The sequence below is a fragment of the Mangifera indica genome, chromosome 7 (assembly GCF_011075055.1).
Source record: "Mangifera indica cultivar Alphonso chromosome 7, CATAS_Mindica_2.1, whole genome shotgun sequence".
Classification (NCBI taxonomy): Eukaryota; Viridiplantae; Streptophyta; class Magnoliopsida; order Sapindales; family Anacardiaceae; genus Mangifera; species Mangifera indica.
Window position 1 is genome coordinate 4,731,752 of NC_058143.1, and position 6,000 is coordinate 4,737,751.

The window sequence follows — 6,000 nt, forward strand, 5'->3', positions numbered from 1 at the left end:
TTTTGGAAGACACTTTGGTCGAAATTAGGTACGAAGTTGTCTTTCTCTAGTGCATTTCATCCCCAAACCGATGGGCAAACGGAGGTTGTAAATCGTAGTTTGGGAAATTTACTTCGATGCTTAATTCAAGACCATGCTTCAACTTGGGATCTCATCCTGCCACAAGCTGAATTTGCCTTTAATAATTCAGTCAACCGTACTACTGGAACCACACCGTTTCAACTTGTTTACGACATGAACCCACGCACACCCTTGGATACAATTTCGTTGCCTCTACCACAACGAACTAGTGAAGCTGGACTTGATTTTGCAGCTCACATGGTGTCCGTTCACGAGAAGGTTCGGAGGAAGATTGCTCTTCAAACTGACGCATATGCCCAACATGCCAATCTAAGAAGACAAGATAAACAGTTTGTCGTTGGAGATCAAGTGATGATTCGCTTACGCCCAGAACGATTTCCTCCTGGAAGTTACAGCAAGCTTCATGCTTGTCGAGCCGGTCCATTCCGGGTTTTGAAGAAATTGGGTCCAAATGCTTATGTGATTGACCTTTCACCTGACTATTCCATCAGCTCTGTTTTTAACGTGGAAGATCTGACAGAATTCAAGGATGAAGAAGTCCCTCCAAAATTTTTGATCGACACTCCTATTCGAATTCCTTCCTCTTCTAAGCAAGTTGATACTGTAAGTGCCATTTTAGACCATCAATTCGTGTCCACACGCAGAGGAGGTTACTACAAATTTCTGGTTCGTTGGACAAATAAACCTATTTCTGAATCAGTTTGGTTGCAAGGTTAAGAGATTAATCGTCTCAATGCTGATTTATATAACGCCTACGTGTAGAAATACTTGTCGGAGGCAAGTTCTTTGGGAGGCAGGCAATTGATACAGTTGCATGGACACTAGCATGGGTGGTTACTTCGTAACATGGGCAGTCACGTGGTTGACCAAGTCTTTATTGTTTTATTGTCAGTTAAATAATAGCCCATTTTCCCTTGTTTATGTGAACAAACTGTGGAACATGGGTCCTTGATTTGTGTTTATTTGTTATTAGTTGTTGATGCACGTTTGTTAGTTGCTTAAAATTCTCATTTTCGCTTTCGTATTAGATGGCTATTTAAGGCCCTGTTATGATGAATAAAGATAGATTAGTTTTAGTAAACTCTGTTATTTATTGGAGAGATTCTAATTAGTTCCCTCAAGATTTTGGTGAGATTCTGAATTCCTGAGAGTTAATTTTTTTTAAAAAGTGTCATCATACGTACTAGTTAAATTTGTTTACCTCATTTTAATAAATGTCTGAAAATTACAAACTGAACTCCCTGTTAGACTTAACATATATATATATACCTATAATTATGATTTTGTAAGGATTTAAAAGAGAAGTGGGAGATGCTTCGTGAGATTTGGATGGAAATGATGGGCAATGCAGCAAAAAAATGCAAAGGGAGGGAGCATGGCCAACAGCTTAGAAATAGGGGAGAGTTGCTCACTCATGTATGGCTTCTCATGGCACATTTTGGATTAACCGACCACTTTCAGATATCAGACCAACATTATTATGCAAATGTGATTGCAAAGTAGGTTAAGAGAGAGAAAGTCTGCCATGGTATTTAATTAATTATTTTCACTTCACTCTGTTTTATAATAATTATTACTGGATCCTGTGTGTATGTGTGGACTTTAATTAAGCTTTCAAATAAACCAACTGTATGTTTATTTATTTCAAATAATCATAAATAGATTATATTTACTTATACTACAATCACAAGCTAAATCAAATATGCACTTATTAATTAACATAGAACCAATTATTTTTATAATGATAATTCATAATTATTATCCAATATTATCAAGCTATGTCAAACAGTATATCTGTTTAGTTTACCTTATTTAATCCAGATTATTGGATTATGACATATTTAGGATAGTTTATATGAATAATCTAATTACAGATTATAATTTAATGTATTAATTAGCTATTGATATTATTTATCAAATAGTCATAGCTGAATTATTATTATTCAAAATTTAATAATCATAAATTGTATCATGCATTATCAAATAATTAATTATTTTTATAATTATAAGCTATAATCATAATTAACTATAATCTATCAATATAATTTAATATTCATAAGTTGTGTTAAAACGCTGAATAATCTAATTAATTAATCACTTGCCCATATAAGGTTAGAACCGCATCTGAGTAAAGTCTCTCAACAAACATGTCCTAACTGAAGTATTATCTGGCCATAGAAAAGAAAAATAGAATTTCCAACAAATAAATTAAAGAATAAATAACAAAGCGAAAGTTATGTTCTTTAATTTTCATCCAAGAAAAAGTATTCCATGCTGCATTTTCTGTGCAACAGAAAAACATAGCCTTGTGACGGAAGATGAAAAAAGAAGCAAGAAACAAGACTATTACACCTCACTTTCTCATCATAGGCAATACAGCAAAGAAAGAGCCGAAACACCTGAAATAATACGTCTCTCTTTCTTTTTTCTAACAAATATTACAATCCATGTATGCTAGATTATCTTATAACCAACTATTTTTATAATCATAATTCATAATTATAATATAGCAATCTTACGCTATGTTAAACAAGTGTGTCTATTTAGTAAAGCTTTTTGAATCCAAATTATTGGATTATGATATGTTTAAGATAAGTTATTTGAATAATCTAATTGTTGATTATAATCATATTTTTAGATGATTTAAGTCATAATCCAAACTGTAAAACTATGTGTGTCCATGGGTACCTAGATACTCAAACAATGTATTTTATAATTAAATAATTTTAAATTAAGGATAGTATAATACTCAATTATATAATTATAAATCATCTACATATTTAATTAGATACTCAAAATTGATCACATATAGTATTGCTCTAATTCAAAAGCTAATAGGATAAACTTGTTCTTTTTTTTTTTTAATTATTAGATTTAATGAACTTTCTACATATCAAATCCAAAAGCTAAATTATTAGGTATATAGAACATTTTAAGACATATAATTAGTCTAACCATGTAAATGGTTTTCCTCTTTAGTTTTTTTTTTTTTTTTTTTTGTTTTGTGATTAGGGAATTCTATCTTACTTTGTTAAACAAATAAACTTTTTGAAACATAATGATTAGACTTACAGTTACTATTATCAAGTAACTAAAAACAAACGGTAGATTGGATTCAATTTCAAGGCTATAGAGTATATTTTAAACTATACAATAATATAATGCATTACCTTATAATTTCCTAAAAAGATGAAGAGAAATGTAATTGGCTGAGAATCTCCTCAACCTTATCTTTAACTTACCTTATCCTTTAACTTCCAAAAACAATATGTTTTAGTTATAAATAAAAAAAGGAAGATGCCTCATCTTCACATCTTCACTAGCAGGCTGCAGCGCTTCCTCTTTTTCTATCTTTAATTTCTCCAGCAGGCTATCGCACCTCATCTTGCCTCTGTTTTTGACTTTGAGGTGCCATTGGTTAAGATAATAACTCTTTGACATTTCTTTTGCCTCCAAGCTCAATACTTTCGTTTGTAACAGAGCTAAACACGACTTCTATTCTCTGGTTGCACTGTCCCAAGTATACGTGAGCCGATCCCGAACTTTATAGCCATCGAGTGAGTCAATCATGAGTAGCCATTTTGTTAGGTTCATTGATCTCGAGTTGAAGCTCAAGATCGACTTGTGTAAAACGAGTCAAAATTGAGCCAAACCATGTTCAAACTTGGTTTGGCTTGAATCCAACCCTAGTTCCTTGGGTATAGCTTGCAACATAAGGGTTATAAATGCCTTAGTAAATCTAGTAAAGTTTTCCTTTTAGCATCTGTTAAATTTAATTTTACTAATTTGACTTTTGTAGTCTCAACATCAAAACCTTCCTTTTCCATTTTGAATTTTTTCTCGACTTCTGGTTCCAATAGTCCTAAAAACAATGCTGATTTTCTAGTTTTTACAAACTTCATTACTACAAGTTCTCACGGTGCACATGACACCAATACATACAACTCTCATTCCTTGCACTCTTTTGATCAAGCCTGTCTTTTTGACTTATCACCTACAGATCACAACACCACATTAACTAACCTTGTTTCCCCTGAATATCTATAGCTCTCCATACCTAAATATCTTGTCACCTCATTTTTAGATCACCAATCTGAACACACAAATTCCTCCTCACCACAGACAATACCATCGTCAAGCACTCATAATGTAGATCATCTACGAGTTGCACTTCTTGGGAGTCCAAAATTAATAGCTATTGCTTCTAAAAATATTTCTATTCATCCTATGCTAACAAGAGCCAAGAGAGGTCATCTTCCAGCTCCTAGAACTTTTTCTTTCTTGTCTGAATTTGTACCTAAGGAACTTGGGTTAATCCATGAAGCACTCAATCATCCTAGTTGGTTTAGAGCCATAGAGGTAACATATGAAGCCTCAGTTAAAAACTAGACATGGAAGTTAGCTCCACCTACTGTTACTCAACACTTAGTAAGTCACAAGTGGGTTTACAAAACAAAATTAAATGTTGATGGGTATATGCAAAGACTAAAGGCTAGATTGATGGCTAAGGAGTTCGAACAAAATGTTGGTGTTGACTATATTGATACCTTCAGTCTTATGGTCAAGGCAGTAACTATTAGGGTGATTCTTACACTAGCAGTGACCTACGGTTGGGTTGTTCATCAAATCAACATCAATAATGTCTTACTCAATGGGGATTTGCAAGAGGAAATATATATGAGTCAGCCTCAAGGGTTTGTTGATAGTTCTAGACCACATTATGTGTGTAAACTGAAGAAAGTTCTGTATGGTCTAAAATAGACCCCTAGAGTCTGGTATGATAAGTTGAAATACTCTAATTGATAGGGGGTTTGTTAACACTGTCTCTGATTCTAGCCTCTTTGTTTTAGGAATCCAACAAATAATAACGTTTGTTTTTATTTATGTAGATGATGTTCTATTAACAAGGTTTGATAGTGCTTACATTAAATCTTTAATGTTAGATCCTGATAACCAATTCTCTTCAAAAGACCTAGGAGAAGTGAATTTCTTTCTAGGCATTGAAGCCCACAAAAATGAGAATGGTTTGCATTTATGTCAGGCCACATATGCTGCAGAGTTACTGGTTAAGACACAAATGGTAGATGCAAAGGCTTGTAAAACTCCCATGGCTGCTAGTGTAGGGCATTTGGCATCAAATGTTGTATTTCGCAGCAGAGATTGATGTCCACTTTGTTAGGGACCAAGTAGTATCCTAAAGTCTGAAGCTATAGTATGTTCCAACTCAACTTCAAATTGCTGACATTCTCACTAAGTCTTTGTCTGTTGCAAGGTTTTAGGAGTTGAGGGATAAACTGAATGTTTTGAGCTGGCTGAGTTCTCCTCAAACTGGGTCAGGTGGCGCTACTGATCAGCTACTGAATTCAAAAGAATTAACAGAAGTTGAAAAATCAGCAGCGCAGACCTCACAGACAATGATGTGCCATATAGCTGATGAGGAATAGTCAGATGTAATATTGAGGAATTATTGCTTCAAGGGAGGATAGACTGACTGCCAGTTTTCATTATATCAGTGTCACGTTGATTAGTCTTTTTGGTTGGTCAGGCTGTTCTATATGTGATATTGAGTACAGTTTATTTCAGGGAGGAGTTCAATTCAGTCTTTATTGATGATGCGATGGAGTATTATCTCAGGGAGGAGCTCCTGATTATTTTTGGTCTGGTAGAGTTCAGTCATTCTTGATGGTGAGATGGAGTGTTATCTCAGGGAGAAGCTCATGATTTTTTTTAATGATTTGATAAAGTTTCATCACAGGGAGGAGTTCTTGATTTTTGGTTTGATGGTTTCCATCTCAAGGAGGAATACCAGATGTATTCTGTTTTGCTTCTGTGTCAGATGTATTCTGCTCTTCTTCTATTACTGCCTTTGTGAACAGTACTAGTTACAGACCAGAGAAGAATTATAGAGGGATGAACTTT